Source organism: Pinus tabuliformis, chromosome X, assembly GCF_031772625.1.
Source record: "Pinus tabuliformis cultivar Carrire ecotype Pingquan chromosome X, CPIR1, whole genome shotgun sequence".
Classification (NCBI taxonomy): Eukaryota; Viridiplantae; Streptophyta; class Pinopsida; order Pinales; family Pinaceae; genus Pinus; species Pinus tabuliformis.
In genome coordinates, this window is record NC_142308.1 from 451,458,012 (window position 1) to 451,471,820 (window position 13,809).

Consider the following 13,809-nt stretch of genomic DNA (forward strand, 5'->3'; position numbering starts at 1 on the left):
TCATGTCGAGTTTACATTGTCGGTGGTCTTTATCACGCCCACTTCCTTCACCACTCTCCCGCCGTCTTGTCGACTTCCGTTTGTCTGAAAAATCGCACGCTGACTATCAGACATCTATTCATTCTCATGCTAGCTGTTTTTAGTAAAAAAAATGGAAGTTTCTCCGGTGAATGTTTTTGGTTCAATTTCTCTAAATTGAAATCACAAGTTCGATGGGTAATTCTTGCAAAACTTTAGTGGTTTTCAGGATACTGAATCTATATAGAGAGTTTAAAAACCAGTTTAAATAACAAAAATTATGATTTCACCTCAAATTTTTCCACAGATTCGGACACCAAAAAATCCAAAATATCACACTAAAAAACCCTTTATTCTCAAACTCATTTATCGAAGCCATAAAATCAAATAAAAACGTGTAATCATTACCTTGAAAACATGGGACATAAATAAAAATATTCATGTAAGTGATTTTTCATTTAAAATTATTTATAAATAATTTATGTAATCAATTTGTGTGATATTTTAGTTTTGTAAAATCTAGTGTATATACAAATATAAAACACCATTTACTATTAAATAAATATTTTTTTTTCTAAAAGCTAACCTAAACATAATCTCATATGAAAACAAGAAAACCAACCAATCACAACAATGTGAAGTTTAATCCAATATGAGAACAAGAAAACCAACCAATCACAACAATGTGAAGTGAATGTCATATTCATGTTTCAAAATTAATGTTTTTATTTGAATATAAATTTAAGTTTGGATATCCAACGAGAATGTTAAGTCAATTTTTATTCGAATATAAATTTAAATGGGCATCTCCAACCAGAATGTTATATATGATTATGAAGTGTATAGTCATATATAAAAGATATTTATTTAACTTAATAAAAATTAATATAATTTATATATTATATTTGTAAAAATTGTAATACATAATATCTATTTTTAGATTTTTATTTAATTTTTTATTGTTTACTTAAAATTATAAAAAATATATATTTTTATGAAATTATGTTTATTGGGCTTAGAGTATGTCATAAAATTATTTTTGTTTACTTAAGAGTTAGTTTTTTTTAAATTTAAAGAAATAAGTAAACTACTTAAGATTTAGAGGCACGTGACAGGAATAAAAATTTGCTCCCTTACGAATCATTAGTAAGTAATTTTAGATGGTGTGATTTTCATTGAATAATAATGATAAGCACTACATTCACAAATAATAGCCAATGATAATTGTCTTCATTGTTGATTTACTAAGTTATGATAGATTTTCCCATTACTATATATATAATCATATTTAAATATTTAATCTAAACACATAACTAATAACAAAACATCTATTTAAAAATAATAATTAAACAAATTAATTATAAGTATTTCATGGAAATTTATATTAATTTCAATTACACTCTATATATAGATATAATTTTTATGAAATTATTTAATATAACCATGTAACTGACAACCGTATATCTATTTAAAAATGATTATCACATACATTAATTATGACTATTTCAAAAATATCTAAATTTCTATTACACGTGAATACATATTTAAAATATTATCAAACTAGCATAATATACTATCAAAATGGCTAATCTAAACCAGTAAATAGTAATGAAATACTTTTTTTAAACAATGTTGAGCATCAGTATTAATTAGGAACCCTTCATGATGGTGTAAGTATTTAAATCCATGTAGGATTGGTGGGACTAGTTTCTGGAATGTGTACAGAATTTATACTGATACTATGAAGAGCATTGATAATTGATATCATGAGTTTAGAGCAACAACCATAAAATTAATTGTGAATTTATCAAATGAAACCACGAAAAATATTTAAAAACTATGAAAAATATTGTTTAGGATCATAGAAGGTTTTCAATACTCAGCCATCATTTTTTGAGAACTAATTTAAAAATTTATTAATATATTTTGAAATTGGTGTTTTTATGCTTTTTATCTATATATCTTAACATAAAAAGAAAGGTTATATAATTACAATAGAAATTTTGAAATAACCTAAAAAAAATAATAAATTCATAAAGCAGATTCATACCATACTCATTCCATGAAACTGTCTAATACATTTAGGTGAATTTGAAATTCATATATAAGTTCTGACCATGGACCACTAACTGAAATGACAAATGACATGGTTAAGTAAATTTCATCTTCTTAATTTTAATAGTTCTTTGATAATCAAAATCTTTGACTCATCATGTGATGCATTAAATTTATAGATGAAAACTTTTAACTCATACTTAGATTATCATGTAAGTAGGTGGTGCATAAAGGTTAACATGTAATCTGTTTGTTTCATTTTGTTGAATAAATAATTTTATTTTGTTTTATTCGGTTGAATAAATAATTTAATAGCAAAGAAAGATTACTAATAACACCCTACAAACTAATAACTTTACTAGTAGCATAAAGTAGCCCATCGAAGAAAAAGGTTTTGTATTCCTTATTTAAAGCTTCATAAATGTCAAATATAGACCTAATGACATGATACTTGTTAAGGAGCAATGATTGATTAAACTTAATTTGATATTTGGAGCAATTGTAGACGGTGGGATCAAGAGCTATATAGAGGACTAGATGGGCATGATGAACTTGAAGCAAGTCTCTCTCAAATTTTAAGATTATATTTTTAATAACTAATACTATTGAAAAGTGGGGCATTAAATGATGACTAATGACATCCATGAATATATGTAAATAAGAAAATCAAATTTAATATCTTAATCTACTCAGATGTTTGTTTTGGATAAAGCTTTAAGGGCATGATAGACAATAGAAGGGGAATTCCCCTATGCATCCATACCATCAATATATGTTTATAGAACTCACTCACAAGAGGGAAGTGGATTTCTATTTATTGCATCCTCAACTCCTAGTGTATCTCCATCTTGATCCACTATGGATATGTTTGTGGTCCTAGTTTTACTATGGTTCTTACATATGGATTATTTGGATATGTGTTGACTACCAAATGTCCATTTCCAATTCCAAGCAAGAGAACCAAACAAGTCTAATGTGAAGGCATTTGTTTCCAAGGCCAAGATCTAGAACCAAATCCAAGTCGAATGTGGAGGCATTTCAAAGCGTGGGTATGATGTCCAAAACAATTGAACATTATGGATGTTGTTGTAACTCAAACTGCTTACCTTTTCCCCATTATTTTTTGTCTCAAAACCCATCTTATATCCTTTATCTCCCAAAAAAGTTACATTGAGGTACAAGCGCAGGTATCCATAGCCAATGCTCAAACTTTAAAAATTAGGTAAAACTAGAATTTGGTTTTGGAGTTCCTTATATCTAAGGAGTTTCCTTGCTAGAAAATCATTTTACATTGGTATTTTAACTAAGCTAGTGGATTGCCTCAACTTTTTGGTCAATTCTCACTATATTGCTTAATCATGCATAATGAGGAATTCCAAATATATACTATGGGGATTTTCGTAGGTGAATGAACTCGAGAATTCCTCAAACAAGTGAGCAGAATAATAATACAGGGAGAAAGAGGTTATAAAAATAAAGCAATAGCCACTATGGAGGAATTCTTCAAAGATAGAGGTTGCAGAAGTGGAGAACAACCAACAATGATAGAGGTGATAGGAGATGGTAAAGGAGGGAAACTTCTCTATGCAATGGAAAAGTACAATGCGAATATTTCCAACGACTATTGTTATTACCCTTTCATTAAATTAATACATTCTTTTATATATCAAAACATGAATATATTTATCCTTTTTAAAATATAACATAGGAAACATTGAAATGGAATAAAAGTATGTGAATCATTAATAATGTTGATAGCATAATTCTTATAATATCATCTCAAATTTAGATATTTGTCTTTTGGATCCATTATTTAAAAGAATTGATTGTTGATGCATTTATAACTAACAAATTTGACTCATCATCAAAACAAAAAGATGTCCATTCATATTGTAAAAACAAAAATTCAAATAAAAGTAATTTCACTATATTGAAGAGAAAAACATTAATATCAAGTATGATGAGGATCCATTATTAAGATTCATCCATTTCCATACAAACAAGGACTAATAAGAAACATTACAAAATAATTATATGATAGTTATAAGGTAAGAGAAGTTTAAGATACCCATAATTCTTATGGTAAAATGATGGTAACAGAATTATATATTTATATAATACCCTAACAGCACATATCATTTACTCATAATACATGGAGGGAAGATATAAATATGGAAGTTGATTTAGTATTCTAAAGTGATATGGTTATATTATTAGTACCTTTCTTTGTCAGGTATTAGCTTTCATCTTATGATCAAAGTAATGTGTTAAATTTTAGTATTTTTAATCAAAATTTTCAGAAAATATCTATTAATTTCATTTTTATATAAATGAAAAAAAAAAAAAAATAATTTTAAAAATCTTATTTCTAATTTTAATTTACTAGCAAAACATTGATATGACACAATCCCTGGAGTGGAGAGTAATTGCACTGATGTCACATAATACTCAAAATGGACGGCTCTGACATTATCATATGGCTAATTAACCAATAATCTAATTTATAAATCACTCAAAATTGCAAGGTGCCGAAAAGAGGATGTCACGATCAATCCATCAATAGTGAACAAAATCTTAACAAGAGAGATAGTGGATAAGGCACATTTGGTAACCCAGCGAGCGATGCTCAACATGACCATTATCGCTTTAATAATGTGGTACCACTTGATTGGATATCATGCCGGTTGCACGTTCAACTAAAACCATCTATCCTAGTACCGGATATTGCCCTAGATGCAAGTTAAATTCTTTAATTTAATGTGTTTTAATTTTGGTTTTTTTTTTAATTCTATGTAAATAGATTTGATATCATTCAAAATTATTATAAAACTATTAAAACACAATTAAAAAAAAAAACCATTATTAAAAGTTATAATTCTCAGTAAATTTAGAAAAACAAACACAATAAATTACCCTGCAAATTAAATCGACCACTAAAAACCTGGTAGAGAATGTTAATGAGGACATCTCCGATGGATAGGAAAGCTCCTCGCCAATTTTAATGTGGTTCAGTAATAAGCAACGAAAACATTATAATTTGAAAAAAAATTAACATTCAATAATCATCAGGATTTGTTATTTAGAAATTTATTAAACGTTTAGTTTTTTTTAGATAATATCTTTTTGATTATTTGGCATGAAATTTGGTGGATATTTCCCTAAACGATAAGTTGCAATAATCTGTATAATTTAAATTTCTAAGTACAATGCAATTATATAGTCCAAAACATATTTTAAAAGACAAAAATACATGTTACTCCTTTATTTAATCATACTCATTTCAAACATTTCCCCAAGAGTACGGCTATGCATGTCAACATCAAATGTATACTACATCAAAGAATGTCTAAACTATACTACAAATCACGGAAAAGAATAACCATCAAGTAGTAGAGATGATGAGAATTTTTTTTTTTTTGTCTATGTTCATTTTCACATGAAATTTAACATTTTCCCCATTAGGAACCAGAATTCTTGGAAGAACCGGCGCCTGCTTTTTATATATATATATATATAGGGTTATTGCAAAATAAATTTCAATACCATATTGAAGGCCTAGACACCTCTGATATTCATCAGTTGAATTGGAATTATAATGTGAAAAAATCACTTATTGAACACATCATGTCCACTGAGAATTCACAAATGACAACCAAAAAGGCCAACGATACTATAATAGATTGTTCCTCATCATTATCATCAGAAAATACCGTGGCATTCTGAGATACTGATCGCAAGATAGTTTGGCCTATAAGAAGATCCAACATCTACATTGTTTGGAGCCTCTCCTTGAAATCCAAGGTGACAAATAGGGCACGAATTGTGCTGAGCCAACCATAGAAAAATACAATCTGAATGATAAATGTGATTGCAAGCCATTTCCCCAGCTTCACCGCTTACTTCGAACCATTCCTAGCAAACTGGACACTATGAATTGTTAGCCAGATTCCTGGAATTCATCTTAATTTTCGACATTGTGTTCACCAAGGCTCTTGGGGCAGGGAGAGGGTAGCACCTATCATTCTCAGATAGTTGTTGGATCAACTGCTCTAAGCTAGAGCCCATGAAATAATCTCCATTGCTTGCATACAATATCCTGGGTTGGTTTTCTATATCATTACCAACCATATACTCCATTGAGCCATTTTGCACTAATGTGTTCTATTTGAACATCGTGTCATAGACCTGGTAGGAGGCTTTCAATATTTCGAGGTCATTAGGTGGGTTTGGATTGGCTGCCATGATTTGATCGTCTAAGGGGTTAGTAATGGAAAGATCAAAACAATAAATGGTAGGGAATAAATAAGAAGAAATTTTACATACATAAAATTATTTTAATTTAAAATAATATTGAAATTAAAATATTAAAATTATTTTATAATTTAATATATAGTAACACAATCACATTGATAAATGTGGTTGATATACATCAATGTGTATATCATTTGTATGTATAACAATAATATCAGTAGAATGCACAACCACAATAATAAATGTGGTTAATATAAATTGATAAACATGAATGGTATAGATTTACTACTAATATTAATATCAATATTGATATTAATAATGTATAATTATAATAAAATATTATAAACATAATTATTATTATATAAAATATTCTTATTATTATATTATAATTATGATAATAATTATAATAATAATTTATAATAACTATTATTATATTATAATAATCTAATAATGTTATTGATATTATCAATAATGTGATAAACTCAAGAAATTAATATTATAAACCCAAGGGAATAATACTAAACTGAAACGAGTGATAAAATTAAGGGATTAATGAATTCAAGGGATAATATTAAGAACCCAAGGACATATTGATATTATAAACCCAAGAGATAAATAAACCTAAGGGATTGTTAATATTATAAACCCAAGGGATTATTAATATTATAAACTGAAAGATTAATATTATAAACAGAATAGATTAATAAACTCAAAGGATTAATATTAAAAACCAAAAGATTTATATTAAAAACCCTAAGGATTAACATTAAAAATTCAAGAGATTAATATTATAAATCCCTCGGATTAATATTACAAACCCAAAGGATTAATAAACCAAAAGGATTATTGATATTATAAATCCAAGGGACTAATATTAAAATCCTAAGGGATTAATAAACTTGGAGTATTAATATTATAAACACAAAATATTAACAAATCCAAGGGATTATTAGTATTATAAACTCACGGGATTAATATTAAAAACCCTTTGAAATTAATGTTACAAACCGGGAATAATATTAAACCCTAGGAATATAAACCATAAAATTAATATTAAATCCTAGGATTAATATTAGAAGCTCATGAGATTATTGAACCTCAAATTAATATTAAACTTAGTAATAATATTATAAAGTCTAAGACTATTATATGAAACTTAAGATTAATATTATAAACCTTAAGATTAATATATCAAACCTAAGATTAATATTATAAACTCTCATACATTATTATATTTATTAGGATTAATACTATAAACTCAAGAGACTAATACTATTAGAAACTCAAAAGATTAATAAATCCAAAAGATTATTGATATTATATAGGTAAAATATTAATATTATAACCCAAAAATTATAAACCCAAAAAATAATATTAAATCTAAAAAATTTAAACCCTATTTAACATTAAAACCCTAAAATTAATATATTAAACCTAATATTAATATTATAAATCCTAATATTGAAATCCCTAATATATTATTATGCATATTAAAAATTAATATTATAACCATCATTTCATAAATATAATTAAATTAAATAACTATTTCAAACACAAATTTACATTTATACTCAACAATATCTATTCTTACCAAATGATTGATCAAAACTAATACACACTTTTACAAATTTAATAGAATCGTTATAATAAAAAAAAAAAAAGAATTTAAGAAATAAGTTAACCTTTTCATTAAAATTCTTAATTATATGTACGTGATTCAAATGTATAATTTCACATGGATTATAGAGAGCAAGTATCCGTGAGAAATACATCATTCTACATTTATACCCAAAATATCTATCTTTACCAAATAATTGATCCAAAAATAATATATATTTTTATAAATTTAATATGATCATAATCCAAAAAATAGCTGGAGATTAAAATTTAAGAAATAAATTATTTTTTCATTAAATAATTTTAATTATAAGATTTATTATCTAAATTTTAAAATTGTAAGTGATTTAGGAGCGTAAATCTACAGGCATTATATGTAATATAAACCAATTGTTTTTAGTAAGATTTTTCGGAAGTTTTTTTGGTAAAGTTTTTCTGGTCTAATTTTTATAAAATTTGGCAGGAATTTACTGAAATCACAAAGTTGATAGGTCATTCAAACGAAATTAAAGTGCTTTGGGATTTTTCAGAGTGTTATAATCTATATATAGTCAAAAAAACGAGTTTAAATAACACAAATCAAGATTTCACCTCAATTTTTCTATCAAATTGAAACACAAAAAATCCAAAAAAATCACACTAAAAACAACTTCCTATATAAATAAATCATCCTAGTACAGGCCTGCAATCGTGTGTCGGGTCTCTAGCAAAAAATTCAGTGGAAGGAACAAATAATGAAGTCAAATGGGGGTGTTTGACAAATGGGATTCATGTCGAGTTTACATTGTCGGTGGTTTTATCACGCCCACTTCCTTCAACGCTCTCCCGCCGTCTTGTCGACTTCAGTTTGTCGGAAAAAGCGCGTGCTAGCCATCCGACATCCACTCATTCTCACGCTCGTTTGCAGGGGCCAAAAATAATTTATAGAGATTATTGAGGTAAAGTCAAAACTTGTGGTCATTGCATTCAAAACATGGGACATAGATAAGGGCCATAAATAATTTAAAGAGATTATAGAGATAAAGTCAAAGCTTGGAGTCAATGCCTTGAAAACATGGGACATAGATAAGGAGAATCATGTAAGTGATTTTTCATTTCGAATTATTTATAAATGATTTATGTAGGGCAGGTTAGTCAATTTGTGAAATAATTTGTGTGATGTTTAGTTTTGTGAAATGGGGTATGAGGTATATATATACCTATTTATGTTTTTTTTTAATTTTAATAACACTATCTTACTATTAAATAAATATTTTTTATTATGAGATATTGAAAATATTAGACTCGAGTCTAACCTAAACACAATCTAATATAAGAACAAAAAAACCAACCAATCACAACCATGTAAAGTAAGTGTCACACTCGAGTCTAATCTAAACACAATCTCATATGAGAACAAGAAAACCAACCAATCACAACCATGTAAAGTGAGTGTCACATTCATGTTTCAAAATTAACGTTTTTATTTGAATATAAATTTAAGTCGGCCTATCCAAAGAATGCTAAATTAAATTTTATTGGAATATAAATTTAAATGGCCATCTCCAACCAGAATGTTATATATGATTTATGAATGGTATGGCTATATAAAAGATACTTAGTTGAATATAATTTATATATTATATTTGAAACAATTTGCAATACATAATATGTATTTTAGATTTTTTATTTAATATTTTTATTATCCATTAAAAATGTTCATAAAAATGTATTTGAATATTTGTATGAAATTATGTTTATTGGGTTTCGAGTATGTTTTAAAATTATTTTTTTGGTTAAGATTTTGTCTTTCTTACATTTAAGGAACGAGGTTAACGGTCCAAGATCTAGAGACATATGGCAAGAATGAAAATTTGTTCTAGATAGTCTGATTTTCATTAAATAAAAATGATAAATTTTGCATTCACAAATAGTAGGCAATTATAATTATCTTCATTCTTAATTTACTAAATTATAATAAATTTTCTCACTATTATATATATATAATCAAATTTAAAAATTTAAATAATTAAATACATGACTAATAACAAAAACATTTATTTAAAAATGATAATAAAACAAATTAATTATAAATATTTCATAAATATATATTTCCATTACACTATTTTATTTATATATAGAAATATAATTATAATTTCATATAAACATGCAACTAACACCAACCCATCCATTTAAAAAATAATTATCACACACATTAATTATGAGTATTTCAAAGAATATCTATATAGATTTCAATTACACTTGAATACATATATAAAATATTATCAAAATAGCTGATCTAAACTAGTAAGCAGTAATAAAAAAAAAAATTGAACACTGCTAAGCGTGCGCATTGATTATGAACTGTTCATGGTGGTGTAAGTATTTAAATCCATGTAGGATGGGCGGGTTAGTTTCTAGAATGTGCAGATACTTTATATTGTTACTCTGGAAGAGTTTATAGAAACAAATATAAAATTCAGTGTGAATTTATCGTGCGAAATAAATTAGGATAATTGTTTAAAAATTATGAAATACAATTAACAATTATGAAAGTTATTGTTTAGTTTCATAAAATATTTTTAAAGCTTAATCATTATGTCTTGAGTACTAATTTAAAAAATTATTAAAAATAAATAAATTAGTGTTTTTTATATTTTTTATTTATATATTTCGACATAAAGAGATCACAAAAATACATTAAAAAACTAAAATAGCCTTAAAAAAATAATAAACCTATAAAACACATCGATATGGTAATTATTCATAAAATTATATGATACACTTAGGTTAATTTGAAATTCATACATAATTTCTCACAAGAAACCACTAACTGAAATGACAAATGAGATGGTTAAGTAAAGTTCTTCTTTCTTGATATTAATGGTTCATCAATAATGAAAATATTTGACTCATCATGTGATGCATCAAATACATAGAAGAAATCCCTTAACTCACATGTCTATTATCATGTAGGTAAGTGGTGTATAACGGTCAACATGTAATATGTGTATTTCATTTTATTGAATAAATAATTTAAAAGAGTATATTAAAGAATCATTACTAATGAAATCTTACAAATTAATAACTTTACTAGTAGCATAAAGTAGTTCATAGAAGAAAAGGGTTTTGTATTTCTTATTTAAGTCTCCATAAATTCTATACAAATACCTAATGACATGATGTTTGTCAAGGAGCAATGATTGGTCAAACTCAATATGATATTTGGAGTAAGTGAAGACTGTGGGAAGACTGTGGGATAGGGAAAATTTTACGGGTTAAAATTCGCAAGTGAGCTAATTTTTCATGCTTTTTTCAAAAAATAGATTTGCCAATTGCCATTTTTTTCCAAAAATGATTCATCCAAATTTTATAAGATAAAAATATTTTACCTTGAAAATCGCTAAAGTTTTATAGAAACTATATAAATTAATTTGAAATTTGAAATTTTTTACATTAATATTTCCAAACATTTTATTGTTTGAATATTAAAGACAAGTGAGATTCGCCAAGGTTTCTAAACTTTAGAATAAATTTTCACCGTTAAAACATTCCTTGTTGTGGGATCAAGAGCTAGATAGAGGACTAGATAGGCATGATGAACTCGAACCAAGTCCCTCTCAACTTTTAAGCTTGTCCTTTGAATAACTAATACCATTGAAAAGTGGGGCATTAAAAAATGACTAATGGAATTCATGAATATATTTGAATTAGAAAATCAAATTTAACATCTTAATCTACTCAGATCTTTATTTTGGAAAAATATTTAGGGGCATGATAAACAATAGAAGGGGAATTCCCCTATGCATCCATACCATCAATATATGTTTGTAGAAGTCACACACAAGAGGGAAGTGCATTTTTATTTATTGCATCCTCTACTCCTAGTTCATCTCCATCTTGATCCATTACGGCTATGTTTGCGGTCCTATTTTTACCATGGTTCTTCCATATGGATTATTTAGATATGTGTCTACTACCAAATGTTCATTTCCAATTCCAAGAGTGAGAGTCAAACAAGTCCAATGTGAAGGAACATGTTTCCAAGTCCAGGAGTTAGAACCAAATCCAAGTCGAATGTGGAGGCATTTCAAAGTATGGGTATGATGCCTAAAACAATTGAAGATTATGGGTGTTGTTGCAACTCAAATTCCTTACCTATTTCCCCATTATTATTTTTCTCAAAACTCATATTATATCCTTTAACTCTCAAAAAAGATACATTGAGTAGAAAGTGCAAGTATCTATAGCCAATGCTCAAACTTTGCAAATTATGTAAAACTATAATTTTATTTTGGAGTTCCTCATATCTAAGAAGTTTCCTTGCTAAGAAATCATTCTACATTGGTATCGCAACAAAGCTAGTGGATTGCCTAAAGATTTTGATCAAGTATCATACTACTTAATCATGCATAAATGAGGCATTCCAAATATATACTATGGGAGCTTTCGTAGGTGAATGAGATAGATAATTCATCAAACAAGTGAGGAAAATAATGATACAAGGAGAAGGACGCTAGAGAAACCAAGAAATAACCACTATGGAGGGAATTATTTAAAGATAGAGGTTGTAGAAGTGGAGAACAACCAACAAAGATAGAGGTGATAGGAGATGGTAAAAGGAGGGAAACTTCTTTATGCAATGGAAAAGTACAACATGAAGATTTCCAACGACCATTGTCATTACCCTTCCATTAAATAAATATTTTTTTGTATATACCAAAAGATTAATATATTTATCCTTTTTAAAATATAACATAGGAAACTTTGAAATGGAATAAAAATATGTGAATCATTAATAATTCTAATAGTGCAAATCCTATAATATCACCTCAAATTTTTATATTTGTCTTCCGGATCCATCACATAACAGAATTGATTGTTAATGCATTTCTAACCAACAACTATGGTTCATCACGAGGACGAAAAGATTTCCATTCATATTACAAGAACAAAAATGCAAATAAAAAGAATTTCCCTACATTTAAATAAGAGAAAAACATTAATATCAATTATGATGTGGATCCATTATTAAGATTCATCCCTTTCCATACAAAGAAGGACTAATAAGAAAACATTACAAAATAATTATAAGATAGTTGTAAGGTAAGAGAAGTTTAAGATACCACAAATTTAATGGTAAAATGATGGTATCATATTTATATATTTATATAATACCCTAATACCACATATCATTGACCCATAATACATGCGAGGGAAGAAAAGAATTTGGAAGTTGACTTTAGTATTTTAAAGTGGCATCATTATATTAGTACTTTATTTGTCGCATACTATAGTTTTTGCCTTATGGTCAAAGTAAAAATGTTTTTTATTTTTTAATATCTTATTTTGAATTTTTCATTAGTTGACAAAGCATTGATGTGACATAATACCCCAGGTGAAGAGTGATTTAATTTCAATATTTGTTGGACAATGTAAAATTATTTTCAAATAGAATAAAAAGAACTATGTTATTTGTTGTTGTAGAGGCTCAGACTTTATCATGATTGATTTGCAATGGATAATTAAAACTGCAATTAATGACTTGTCCACCAATAGTCTAATTTTTAAATCACTCAACATTGCAAAGTGCCTAAAAGATTGCAAAGTGCCTAAAAGATGATGTCACTATCTATCAATCAATAGTAAACATAGTGAACAAAATTCTTGACAAGCTGGATAGTGGATAAGGCACATTTGGTTATAAATTTGTGATGAAATTAACCCATCTAAATTACCCAATGCTCAAATTAGTCAATACCACTTTAATTATGTCACACCGTTGAATTGGATATTTTGCACATTCAACTAAAACTATCTATCCTAGTGCTCGATATTACCCCAAATACATGTTAAATTTTTTTGGTTTAAACGTGTGTTTTAATTTTT